This window comes from Panthera uncia, chromosome B1 (genome assembly GCF_023721935.1).
Source record: "Panthera uncia isolate 11264 chromosome B1, Puncia_PCG_1.0, whole genome shotgun sequence".
In the NCBI taxonomy this organism is placed as follows: domain Eukaryota; kingdom Metazoa; phylum Chordata; class Mammalia; order Carnivora; family Felidae; genus Panthera; species Panthera uncia.
Window position 1 is genome coordinate 132504522 of NC_064811.1, and position 14499 is coordinate 132519020.

Sequence of the window (14499 nt, forward strand, 5' to 3'; positions counted from 1 at the left end):
GGTTAGAAAATACATAAAGGAGTATAAGAGACTTCTTAGACATGGTTATGAGAAAGATTTAAGACAAGAATAATTTGAGGTATAGAAAGAAAGGAGAGAATCTGACAAAAGCAGTATTTGAAGAAAAAAAAAAATGGCCATGAGAGTTCAGATTCAAGAAATGCTACAAACTCCAGCAAGGATTGTTTCAAACAAACATTTTTATATAAAGGAAACAATACCAAGTTTGGATAACTGAAACATACTTGTATTTTACAGTGGAATCTTAGAACCAGAGGAGGCCTGAGAGATAAGCTGATATGACACACTGATCTTAGAGAGGAAGCAGATCGAGACCTGCACAAGCAAATGACCTAAGGAAAGGCACAGATAAGGCACAGCCAGAATCGGAATTCTTGAATTCAAATTAGACAATATGTTCACTATACAAGACCTTCTCTCTCATTTAACTTTATATGTTCAGCAGCACTATCCAAAGATATAGATCATTCTATCATTTTTAAATTATGTTTTCTTAATTAAACTCTTTTTAAATCTTTCTTGCTGACTTCCATATTACCAAACAGATTGATAGTGTAAAAAAGTAATTCTAGGTCAATCACTTACTCAGGTTGCTTAATGTTAGAAGTAGAGCAGAACAGAAATTCAGATTATTGAACTTTCTATTGCAGAGTACTTTTCATCTCCAGCTTGGTGGTGGTGGTGTTTGGTTTTTGGTTTTTGGTTTTGTTTTCTTTTTTTTTTTTAACATTTATTTACAATTGAGAGACAGAAAGACATCGAGCATGAGCAGGGACAGGGCAGAGAGAGGGGGAGACACAGAATCCGAAGCAGGCTCCAGGCTCTGAGCTGTCAGCACAGAGCCCAACACGGGGCTCAAACTCACAAACTAAAAGATCATGATCTGAGCTGAAGTCAGATGCTTCACCGAAGGAGCCACCCAGGCGCCCCAAGTGGTGGTGGGTTTTGTTTGTTTGTTTGTTTGTTTGTTTGTTTTTTAATTTTTTTAACGTTTTATTTATTTTTGAGACAGAGACAGAGCATGGACAGGGGAGGGGCAAAGAGAGAGGGAGACACGGAATCCGAAATAGGCTCCAGGCTCCGAGCTGTCAGCACAGAGCCCGATGCGGGGCTCGAACCCACGGACTGCGAGATCATGACCTGAGCCGAAGTCGGCTGCCCCACCGACTGACCCACCCAGGCGCCCCGGTGGTGGTGTTTTTTAATAGCACTTACACACTGCATGTAAGACCATGAAACTCCTGTTCTTTTACCTTCACCTTAGCAATTATTATCTTGTGACTCAATTTCTGTTTCTTTAGTGCTTTTTTTCCCAGATATATTGGGGTATAATTGACAAATAAAATTGTATGTGCTTAAAGTGTACAATGTGATCATTAGATATATGTATACATTGTGAAATAATTTACACATGCAGGCATTTGCACATGTGTGCACATGCACACACACACACACACACACACGCACACACACACAGCTTCTGTCCATAGGAGCTGGTCTAACTCAGCCGGATTTCACCTTTTTTCTGCACTCTTCCAGTCTGGGGATGTGCCGTGCTAAACTGCCAGGAAGCCTAGTTCTTAGTGTTCAAGGAAGAGATGAGAGCAGGGAGTAGTTCATTGGGGTCAAATATAAGGTCCAGGTACTTGATGGGGCTTACCAGGGCTTAATAGAAGCCAGAAAAATATAGAAATAGTTCAATGGTGCCATCAGCCCACCTCCACCCTGCCCACAGCCCAGAAACACTACCAGATTTTAGAGAGTGACCTTTAAGTTAGGACAATCTGCCAATGTGTAGCTGGGCCTGCTACTTTGACCCCAGACCCAAAGGGGCAGTGTAAGTGAAGTGCACTAAAGCTGAAGCCTCTTTAGGTTCATGCTACATCTATGTCATGAAGCTTGGGTTAAGAGAGACCTATTTTGCCAGTAGCCAGAAATCCTGGAGAGTTAGACAATCAGGCACTATGCTGACAGAAAAGTTGGATTCTGTACCTCACAATACAGGAAATAGGATTTTGCTGCACTCCTTTCTCCAAGATTAAGTTAGTTTTTACCTACTCTTTCTCCCTTTATTTATTCTTTCTCTGTACATCCAATAATTCCCTCTGCTTATTTCCATTATTTCACCCATCCCCTGGTATTGTCATTTGACATTAGTGGATACTCTTTTCGGTTTCAGGCAACAGAAAACCCAGAGACCCTAGTCAAGCTTCCACAAAAAGAATTTTATTGGCTAGTTTCCCTCAAATATCCAGAGGTAGAGTAGGCTTTAGCTCAGTTCAGCCATGTCTGGCTAAGTTTCTTTGTGGTCTTTTTGGCTGTATCCTTGGCTGACTTTCCTCCTGATCACAAGGTGGCTTCTTGAAGAAACAGCAGACTGCATGATCCCTCTTTCGCATCTAGGTAAAAAAGATTAGAAGCATCTCGCAACCATCAAACAAGATTTCTGAGCTTTGTCCAAAAGACAATCACTATAGATAAGAGTGTCATAGAGGTTTATACCCTGGTTACATGCTTATTGCTAAAACAATAGCTGCTGTAAATGATTTTGAATTGCCCCTGGAGCTGGATGTGATATCCATCCAACACAAATCCTTAATCTCCTGGCTGCAACACAGTGGGAAACAGAATGGTGTTAGATAGACAAACGAAACATCCATTATACCTATGGTGGACTTTTATTCTATCGTCTCTATAAAGCCATGGCAACCTGGAAGATAGAGACATCTCTGTGTCTTCAGGCCCTACCTCATAGCTGCCATAGAATCAGTATTCAATAGTCACCTGAATGAACAAATAAAATAACTGATTCTCCTCAGAAATCTATTTGTCATCAGCCATCCTGTAATTCTTAAAGCATATTGTATTTGTAATAATATTTGCACAACACCTTATTGTTCAATCCCGCCCTTCGTGGTTATAATTTTTACCTATTGCTTCCTGGGTGTTTCACTTTGTTTCAACACATTACTGATTATTTTTAGAGCTGCTATTAACACAGACTTCAATTGCTGACAGTCCTGTTTTCCCCTTGAGCAGTGAAGCAGTTGCCATGGAAACAGAATCCAATATCTCTCTCTAGAGCCTCACATCAATGCAATTTGATGTGGGGGACTAACATACTACCTCCTACCTGTATTTTATAAGTCTGAAGATATATTACCTCAAAAGACACAAGTCATTACTGGGTTAAGGCATACTCGATGAAGTATGGGTTTGACAGCTTGTCCAAAAGATGTATCAGAGCCCTCATCTGGAAATAATACCCTAATCAGAGTTGGAGAAAGGTTTTCATGCTTGAATCACCTAAAAATTCTAAGTCTCCAGGTAAATTTTATTTAAAGACGGGAGGAAGGATCATTTTAATTGGCAACACTCATTCAGCACAAAGTCACAGACACATAACCTTTCTCAAAGAGCCATGTATAGTGATTACATGGGCTCTCCCCCAACCCCCGGCTTCAACCTGATCCTACACAAAAAGTGAGGTTTGAAATCGAATCCAGGTTGACTGGTAGGAGAAGAGAGGAGTAATTTCCCAAGTATCTCAGCTGAGCCAGCTCCCATCAGCCAAGGGCAATCTCTCAAAAAGTTGTAGATCTAAGCCTTAGCTTCAGTGCTCTCAGCAGCTGAGGGAAGGATACATTAGCTGAGTGGCAGACTACATAGGGAACCAACAGCTTGACTGCATGTGAGTAGAAATGGTTCATCACCAGGTCCTAAACTCTCAGATAAAACAAATTTTTGTAGCGTAAAACCAAGCTTTGACTTTGTTGGCACTCCATAATCTTTTATTTTGTGGCCGGATATGTTATGATGGAATTTTCTATCCTGCAGTGAGATATTTACATAGTCCATCTCTGTAGGTATATATCTGAGGGTAATCTGAGTTACCATCCCAAGGACATGGAATGGAAGAAACCAGGATGAGGTAGATGCAGGTGAGAACAAGGCAAGCAAGAGAAACATTAAAATATTAGGTTCAACTGTATCAGCAGGAACCTAAAGCATAGAGACCTAAGCAAAGTGAGTAGTGAGTACACAAGGTACAGCCATTTAATCGTAAGGGATATTGAATCTTAGCAACAAAGAGATAACAGTGAGCACATGGATGAGAAACACAGCAAAAAAGGTACATGTGCAGACTGCAACAGCATTAAAGACTGAAATCAGCACCAGAAAAAGAGAGGAGCCAAGGGATGAGGCTAGGCTATAAGACAATAGTCAGGATCCCACCCTGATTTTGTTGTAGGATTCCAAAAGATTCTGTTACAGGATCTTTTTCTTAGTGCAATATTTTTCAGTTGGAGAAGCAAAAGACTTGTTTTTTGGATTTGCTTTGTTTTTGACTATCTGCTTGTTTGGTTTACAACCCTGGCCCTATCAAGATGACATTTTAAAGATGAAACTCGGTATAATCTACTTTTGTGCTATGCCTTCTCTTCTCTGAAAAAAAGGAAGTTTATCCATGAGCTAGATCAAGCCTAATTCTCCAAGTTCCCTGTTTTCCAGTTTTGCTCTTTGCTGTGTTAACCCTTGCCCTCATCCTAGTCTCATCCCAGCTGCTCCCAAGGAACATTCAGTTCTCATCATTTTTCTAGGAGAGAAGGAGGTCAATATTATTAGTGGAGTGTATTCTGCATACCACCAGGTTTGGAAATATTTTTTGTCAAGACATGCATAGGCTTTCTCATGCTGAATACCTACCTCCACAACAAAGCCAGCCCACACTTGGCCCAGTTCTACCCAGGACTCAGGAGCATTCAAGCTTGCCAGGTTCTCTGCAAGGTATTAGTTGGGGCTGCTTTTTTGGCTCCTTCATACTAGGCCCATTTCCAAGTGGCTGGGTATAGATCTTGTTCTTACTTGATTTGCTTTGGAAAAATTTCTGACCTTCTCCTATTCTGACTCTTTCTTGGCTGCTCTGTACCTACTTAAACTCAACCCTCCACACCTGCCCCCACTTCATTCACTATGTCCGTTCTTACTGTCATACCTATTCTTATTTTCACAATCCTACTATATTTTCCTCTCTTAGTCCATTATAGAATGGCTAGACGGGCCATTGAGCAAGAATTGAGTGAGGGAATGTCATAGAAAAAGAGTCAGAGGACAGCTTAGAGTGGGGCCAAGACCTTGTAGGCCATTGTGAAGACTTTGTCTTTTACCCCTAAGGAAATGGGGAGCCATTGGAAGGTTTTTCAGCTAAGGAGTTAGCATTGTGTAAAAATGATGGAAAAGGATCACTCTGGTTGTTATTTTAGGAACAGACTAAAATAACAGGGAGTTGGGGGGTGGGTAGGAGGGGCCAAAAGAGTGAAAGCCAGAAAAACTATCTGCTGACCATCATCAAAACAATTTAGATTGAGATGATGGAGGCTTGACCCAAGATGGCCATAATAGAGGTGATAAGATGAAGTCAGATCCAGATATATACATATATATTCAAGGTAAAAGGATTTCTTGACAGAGTGGACATAGGGTATGAAAAAAAGGATAAAAGCAAGGTTAATTCTATGGGTTTCTATCCGAAATTATTTAAACGTCTATATACTACGTCAGGAAATCATGATTGTGCCAGGCATTATCCTATGCCTTTTGCCAATCATAACTCATTTAATCCTCATAACCCTATGAGACAGATGTTATTAGTATTCCCATTTTATAGATGAGGAACTTGATACACAGGTTGCTTAAATGACTTGTGTAAAGTCCTTGTGACTGTTGTTGCCATTAACTGAGATGGATCAATGTAGGAGTGGAACAGGTTTAGAACCCTACTTTTCTACTTTTTAAGGCCTAGAGACCATTAACTGTCCAGGCTCAGTCCACCTTTGCTTTCAGCTGCTATTAATCCATGGTATCTGTTTTTCACCTACGAGGATTATACCAGGTACTCTAGGTTGGCACCAGGATTCCCACATCTGGGTCTTCTACTGGAAATAGGGTTGGCTGGTAACATTTACCAGTCCTTCAGGGGGAGGGGGTAAGTAACATTTTCTGAGTATTTGCTGATTTCTGTGATGTAAATATTCTCACCATAGCCAATTTCAAACAATATGATTTTATTGAATGTGGAATTTGGAAGAGATGCACACAATTTGCCCTCAGCTATAACATACCACTAATTGAAGTCTTGACAATAATTTTAAAGCACTAGTAACTATCTAGCAATCATAATTCGGGGCTCTCAAATGAGAGGGAGAATTTGTGATTGGAGATATAGCCAAACTAGTTGAGAAAAATAATTTATACTTGAACTAGGAGTTGAAGTTGAGATGATAAAGCAAGAATAGAATAAATCCAAGAATGGGGAATAATGAAGGGGCTATATAACTATAGGAGAGGTCAATGGTTGAAATAGCTGATTCCCAATTGATGGCACAAAGGTCTAGAGCAGGGATGACTAGGATGTAAACCTAAAGAGACTTCAAAGACAGTTCAGCCAATCAGAAGTCTCAGGAATAGGTAGAGGAATCAGAACTTCAAAAGCAGGCAGTAGCAAGAGATACTCAAACACAGTGTCAGCCAAATGAATGCTCTACAAACCATCTGTTTCTGAATCTCTGAAAGGCATTTAAAAAAATATTTCTGATGCAGCCTGGAGCCTGCTTCAGATTCTGTGTGTCCTTCTCTCTCTGCCCCAACCCTGCTTGTTCTCTCTCTCTCTCTCTCTCTCTCTCTCTGAAAAATAAACATTAATTTTTTTAAATAAATAAAAAAATATTTCTGATGCAATGTGTCTGGGTTGGGTAAGGACCAAGCTCCATAAGTGATTTATGTGTAACAGTACGTTTGAGAACCTGGTAAATAATAAAGGCAGAAAGAGTCAGGTTATCAAGGCATCCCAAGAGCAAATAAAAGACATCTGATTTGATATTGGCGTTTAGGACAAGCTTTGCAGCAATGCTTGCAAGGAATAGGACAAAGATAATACAAAGCCAATTAATGGGACACACAAGTAAGAACGGATGCGAAGACCTGAACACCGAGGGACACATGAGGCATCCTTAGCTGAAGTACACAAAAGCTCCTGTACACATCACCAAGAAGTTTTTAGCTTCTTAGCAGTGAGTGCCAAGAAAAAATTTTATTCAGAGAAACGACACTACCATTTTACCTGCACAATAGAGTGGAGGAAGGAATGCAAAAAACAAGACTGAAAGTAAGAAGACTAATGAGGCAGCAAATCAAGCATATGATGATAAAGGCATGAAGAACAGTGGTGACGATACGGATGGAACAGTGAGGTTGGTTGTAGAAATATTTTAGTGAGAACTCACATAGGATATTTGGGTATGGAGAATGAGGAATAGGCAGAAATGGAAGAGGATTCCCACATATCCAAAAGGGTGATTCAGCAAACACTTCCATTCGGGAAGACAAGCACCTAAGGAAAAGAGAGATGAAAAAATGTATATGCATCAAGACTCTTGATTGCAAATGAAAGAAAATAACTCATTTGGCTTAGGGCAAAAAATGACTTTTCTTGCTGCATGGAATCCAAGGATTAAACCAACAAAGGGTAGTGAACTGTGAGAGCTATGGTGCTGTCTTCCTAGAATATATTTTGATATCCATTCTAATAAGACTTTTATGTTTTGATTACAGCTATGTCTGACCTACCCACGCACATAGAAATAGCATAGGAACTGGGTCTGGCCAATCATAGCACCCATGCTTTTGGCCAGAGTGATTAGCTCAGAGGTAGTCCTAAGACCTGAGCTAAGCCAATCAATCAAGGGACCTCAGGAGACTTTTCATTAAAACTAACAGAGATTTTCTCCCTAGAGCTTTTGTCTTTGGGGTCACAGTTTAGGATAGATGAAAGAATGGAGCAGCTTACAACTGTCTTCCTCAGCAGCCTAGAAAAAGCCTAATTGCGGGGGTTCAACTGAGACCAAGTCAAAAGCTGAGGCAAGCAGAGATGCAAGATGGATAAAAAGAGATCTGGCAGTTCTGAAGTGTCAGTTCCAGAAATAAATAGAGGCCTGGTTAATGCAGTTATTTCACTGATCATATTAGCTACTGTAAGCTCCTTCCCAACCATATAAGAAAATAAATTCCTTTTTTCTCCCCTAAGCTAGTTAGCAATGGGACTCTGTAATACAAAGTATACTATTCTCCGTTAATACCTCCGAAAGGCCAGAGATACAACTGAGCCTCAGGGAAACTAGATCCAGGGACTGAAATATCACTAGTCCTCCCCCCTTTCATCAGTGCCTCTCTCTGGATATTGGTTTCATTCTCTGCCACTACAGACTACTTTCTTTTACAGAGTTGGAAATGTGGCCACAACAGCTCCCTAGTTTCACTTTTCATAGGTTCCATCCCTATTTTTGAACTTGGTTCTATCTCTATTTTTAAACTAGGTTTTTATCTCTATTTTTGAACTTGGACGCACAGAGAGTAAATGGCAGTTTTACTCTCTGCCTTTTACTCTCTGTGCGTCCAAGTTCAAAAATTCTAAGAAAGGATTCTAATTGACCCACCTAGTGTCATATAATAATAGATCAGTTCATTGTAACTAGGGTTTTTAAAGACTATGATTGGCTTAGTTTAGGCCAGGTTGACATCCCTAAACCAACCAAATGAGGCCAGCGGGGCAGACTCACGTAAGAAAATAGCAACGCTCAAGGAAGCTCAGGGAGGAGACAGAGGAGTAATTCTGAAAAGAATTGCAGTACTAGTTCTAGAAGAAGCAGAAACATAGCTGTCAGTGTCCCTTCCTGGAAAGATGATGTTTTAGACATTGTTGAATTTGAGGCCCAATGCAGGGCCAAAAGAAAGCCAAGGAAATGCGGCCAGTTAAAATTATCAGTCAAGTCTACAGAGGACAATTGATGGATATAATTGATTCTGATGAAACAGATCACCTCAGACTATAAACTGCAAATGTAAACTGTAAACTATATATAATTTTACCCCAAGATGACTCAAAACTCCAGTTTTCAAAACAATCATGTGGTTATGTGCTATAGTAGAGTGACATTGTGAGGTAAGAGAAGAGAAAGTGTTGGGAATCACAAAGGCAGGACCTTAGGAACAAAATATCCTAATTTCTGTCTCCCTCGTATTGGGCACGAGACAAGGTCATGGACTGGCAGAATCTCAGGACTCCAAGATTTTTGGTCTGAACAACTGGAATAAGGTTGCCACTGGCTAAGAAAGGGAAGATTACAAGAAGGGCAGAGTGGGGGTAAGTTTGAGTTTTCTCTCAGGCCTTTAAGTGGAGTTGTCAGGTAAGCTATTCAAAATATGGGACTGGATTTCAGAAGAGCAATCTGGGCCCTCCAACATTAAGAGGTCAGGGATGAAATGAGAAACCACCCAAGCAGACTGATGAAGGAGCCTTTGGAAGATAGGAGACAAACCCAGAGAATGTGGTGTTCTGGAAGCCATATCAATGAAAAATAGCAAAAAGAAAGGAAAAATCAACCATGACAGATCCTGCTGAAGGGTCACGTAAATAATGACAGAGACATAATTGTTGGATTTAGCAATGTGGCTGCCACCAATGATGCTGACAGTCTCCATTAAGTGATAGAAGCAAAAGACAAAAGTTACACTTTGACCATGAATGCCAGCAGAAAATACCAAAATTAAATTGGATGTAGTTCTGGAAACTAAAGTTACACTTTGACCATGAATGCCAGCAGAAAATACCAAAATTAAATTGGATGTGGTTCTGGAAACCAGAAGATGCATAAGACATCTCAGGACTCTTGACACTTCATGTTCATGATGATCCATAAGCCACACCCTTCCCCTATAGCCAGTGACACCATGAGAGAGAGAAATCGGGGAACTGGGAGGCTATTTGATAAACTGGGCACTATATGTGTGGCTTTTATTTTGCTAAGAGAGACCAAGTATTAGATAAAGCTTCTGCTTAAATGAATAGATTGGACTCGGCTTTTAATTAATTTTTTATTCCTTCTCATGAGCAGTGGAGAGAAAAATCAAATCTACTAAAGATAAAACTAAAGGAACTACATTTATATTCATATTGGATTTTTTGCCTGTGCTAAATGTTTCACCTTCATGGGTCCTTTTTAGTATGGTTTTTCCAGTTTTACTGAAGTATAATTAACAAATAAAAATGGTGTGTATTTAAGGTGTACAATGTGATGATTTGACGTACGTATACATTGTGAAATGATTACCACAATCAAGCTAATTAGCATATCCATCACACTTACAGAAAGAAGTTACCTTTCTGTGAGTGTGTGTGGTGAAAAGGCTTAAGGTCTCTCTCAGCAAATTTGAAATATATAAAACAATATTTTAACTAGTCACCAACTATACATGACATTTCCAGAAGTTATTCATCTTATAACTGAAAGTTTGTACCCTTTGACCAACATTTCCCCATTTTCCTTGCCACCCTCTCACCCCGGCCCTGACAACCGTCATTCTATACTGTGCTTCTCTGAGTTTGAGTTTTTTAGATTCCACATACAAGTGAGATCATGCAGGGGTTTTTTTTTTTCCCTTTCTGTGACTGGTTTATTTCACTTAGCATAACATCCTCTAGACTTATCCATGTTGTATCAAATGGCGGGATTTCCTTCTTTTTTTACGGTTGAATTCTCTTCCATCACTATATATATATATATATATATATACACACACATATATACATATATATACATATATACATATATACATATACATATATATACATATATATATACATATATACATATATATATACACACACACACACACGCACACACACACACATAATATTCCATTATATATCACATTTCTTTATCCATTCATCTGTTGACAGACACTTAGGTTGTTTCGTTGTTTCCCTATGTTGGCTATGCTGCAGTGAACATAGGAATGCATATCTCTTTGAGATACTGATTTAATTTAATTTGGATATATACCCAGAAATGGGGTTTCTGGATCCATTATAAATTTTCATTAATACACTTTGCACATCAGATGCATAGCTAATGGTTTACAATTTTTTTCAAATATATCTAATATTTTCCTTGTGATTATTTAGCAACCGTAAAGCTATCTCTTACTAGTGGTTCTGGTCCATGAAATTGAATTACATCCAATTTTCATCCTAAAGGGAGAAATCAATATGATAAGCTTGAAAATGAGACATCTACCCGAAAAATACAAGGATAGTGGTAACATAGGAAAAATAGGAGGACTCATAAGTCAGAAACCAAAAAAGTCAAGATGTAGCTGATTATATCAGTGAAGGAAGCAAGCTTAGAGAATTTTTGAGTATGCGTGTCAAGACACATAGATGTATTAGTTCTTTACCTGTGTCAGATACTGACTTGCATGTGCATTTCAGGTCTATTTAGTCAGAAAAAGGCACAAATCTCATGATATTTTGAAAATTACATTGAGAACTAATAACTCCAAGTACTGAAATCACAGATATTTTGGCTTACAACTGCCACTGTCACTTACTACAGCTGAGTGATTCTGAGCAAGTTACTCTTTGAACTTGGGTGTCCTCATCCATAAAATGGAGATAAGACTAGCATGTGCCTCCTCAAGGTGTTCTCAGTCTGGAACAAGATAATGAAGATAAGGGTCTTATGTGCCGTGCCTGCCCAAAGTAAATGTTCAATAATTATTATTTGTGTTGTTTTTATACTCCATCCGGAAGGCTTTCTTTTAGATCCCCATCAGCACCTTTCTTTCCTGACTTAGTTCTCTACCTTACTTAGAGCTCTTGCTAGATTTCATCAATGATATGCTCATCAGCACCCCCCATGATCTTTCTCCTTTGTCATTCCACCATAAGTATTATGCTGACTTTCACCTTGTGGAACACTGTTAAAGAAATATCACATGGTCAGACCAACCAGCAAGGTATGAGAGGCCATATATGTTCATTGGAGGGCATGTTAAAGATTATTTATGCAAAAGGATTTCCTTTTAGCTAAGATTTGAGTCAAGAGATTTTAAATTTCTGAAGAGTAAAATTAAGCAAAAACTTTGAATGTAGCACTATAATAAGTTTTGGTCTTCTAAAGATGTAGCCTTCAAATTACCTAGAAAAACCATTCCTTTGTTTTTAGAAAATCAACAGGTGATCCCTTTAGCTATATAAATGTAAGGCAAGTTCTTTGTTCTTGACAAAATTGTGGCACTCTGTAGCTGAAGTCAAGTGTTGTAGTTTGATCCATCATGCAAGGTAGGATCAGATTTAGATCTGTAAGAATATGGACTTCATTTCTATTATTATTATTATTATTGTTATTATTATTATTACTGGTTGACTTATTTCTCTGTTTTTTTGTTTTCTTTTTGCTTGTTATGTTTTTGAGGATTATTTGCAAGAGATGAGGCACAGAAGAGAGAAGCAGCTTTCCTGAAAGACTTAGCATGAACAGAATGCTCTAAGACCCAGAAGATATCATAGTGAGAAGAGGCATCCCCTGAGGTCCATATAGAACCATTCAATGCTCTGCTCCCTTGGTGAGCAACAGCTATGAGAACATGGCTAGGGTGCCACGTACTCATCAGTCACAGCAAGAGGAGGTCTTTCTCAGACGACTTGGATGGTAGTGATTGTTAGCCTGGGGAAGCTAACACAAGAAAGGAAGAATACGAAGATGTCACACTGGGAGTGTGAGCACTTGGGAGGCTCCCTTTGGAGATTGCCAGACATAATTGCAAGACTCTTGGATGCCGAGGTCTTGTCAACATACTGTGGGAGGCATTGTAATTTGGTCATTAAAAATAAACGAGGCTTAATCTTACATACAAAGACTGATGAGGATTTCTCCCAACATCCTTACACTACATTTTTTTTTATTAGATACAATCTCTTCAAGTGTCTTGAACAAGATTACCTGGGAAGAGACAGCGACTTAGGCCCCAATATTTTAAACTATAGGAAGTTGTAATAATAGCAACGAAGAAGGCAAAACAAAGCAAAAATCTTCTCTACCATTCATCAGTCCAGAATCAGAACTGTAGATAAAGCCAAGTGAAAATTTATCAGAAAACAACATTTCTCCCAAATATATGCTGCAGCCATAAAGTGTCATAAGAGCGCAAATATTGGAGCATCTACTGATTTCTTACTGAGAAATCTTTTTCTCTAAAATCATAGACTATCAGAAACACTTTTGTTTGAAATGATTCAGCAGTAATAAAACATCCCACTCTTGTCTGGAAGAGTTCAGCTGTGACACAGCAAAGCAGCCTTGATTTACAGGCCACGTGCAGAGCTTCAGATAGCAGGTCTCTGCAAATAACACTTGACATCTATTTTAACTTTCTTTCCAAGAAACGTCCACTTTAGAGGCACCTGGATGGCTCAGTTGGTTAAGTGTCCAACTCTTGATCTCAGCTCAGGTCTTGATCTCAGGGTTGTGAGTTCAAGCCCCAACTTGGGCTCCTCACTGGGCATGAAGCCTACTTAAAAAGGAAAAGAAAAAAAAAAGGTACATTTCACAGTCCAGAACTGATATTGGTCCCTTTACATACTGCCCATCAAAACACTGTTGCATTTACACTGCACCCAAACTCCAATCTTTGGTAAAATCCTTAACTCTTTTCCTTCCTTTGCTGAAACATCCCACAATTCCTTTGTTGTGCTGTCTCCCACATCTCAATGAGTCTGTACATCTGGCTTATTTAGTGTAAGGTTTGTCCCACATGGTCTCAGGCTGATTGGGCTAGGAAAAGAACATGTCCCACATTTTAGAGTCTCCTTTAAGCACATTGATCTGTCTGTATTTTATCCTATTCCGTAAGCAGAAGTAAAGAAAATAACCTAATTGCAAAACAAAGTATGTTTATAGATAAAAGTTTCCATATTATAAACATAGAAAGGTCTTGAGACCAAAGAGGAAAAAATCAGACTTTAAAATGAAAAACAAAAAAAAACAGAGTTGGTTTCCTTTCACTTTACTAAAATGTGGTCTGTGCCTCTTAGAGTACAACAATGGTCAAAAAGAGGGGTTTTTCTTCTTACTAATATAATGAAACAAGTAATATGACAACGACCACCGTATCACTTGAGTGACACTGAAAACTTTGAAATATGAACCTCAAAAACCTCTTCCCAGTCCTCATTCTTGGCCTATGACCTTGTTTTCTATCTCACTGAGAAGCAGAAAAAAACAAAAAGCCAGAAAAGAGTGTGGTCAAATTCCCACTTCTCACCCTTTTGCAATTGCACCGATACACTGTTCCTATCAATGACTTCTCTGCACCTAACAAGGGCTATTCCCTCTGCTTCTGTGCCAGATCCCATGTGCTTGTGCCCATGCAAGGGCATTATTTCAGTAATTCTCTTCCCGTTTTCCCTGGCAATCAGCATCTAAGTCAGCCCCCAGTGATCCTCAGCTCCTGGTATCCATATGCCATTTACGTAGTCTCCTCTCTCACTGGATCAGGGACGAACTGCGTGACCCATAGAATACTGCAGAAGCAATGGTGTGTGATCTCAGAAGCTAGGTCATAAAGGACAATGACACTTCC

General features: G+C 39.3%; 1 long non-coding RNA gene across 1 annotated transcript; it reads right to left on the bottom strand.

Moving 5' to 3' along the window:
* Window positions 1-2242: 2242 nt before the first annotated feature.
* Window positions 2243-14435, bottom strand: LOC125923152 (uncharacterized). The gene is made up of 3 exons (XR_007457922.1): window positions 14182-14435; window positions 13322-13431; window positions 2243-2420 (listed from the first exon to the last, which is right to left on the bottom strand). It is a non-coding gene; the product is annotated as an uncharacterized LOC125923152 (long non-coding RNA).
* Window positions 14436-14499: the final 64 nt, after the last annotated feature.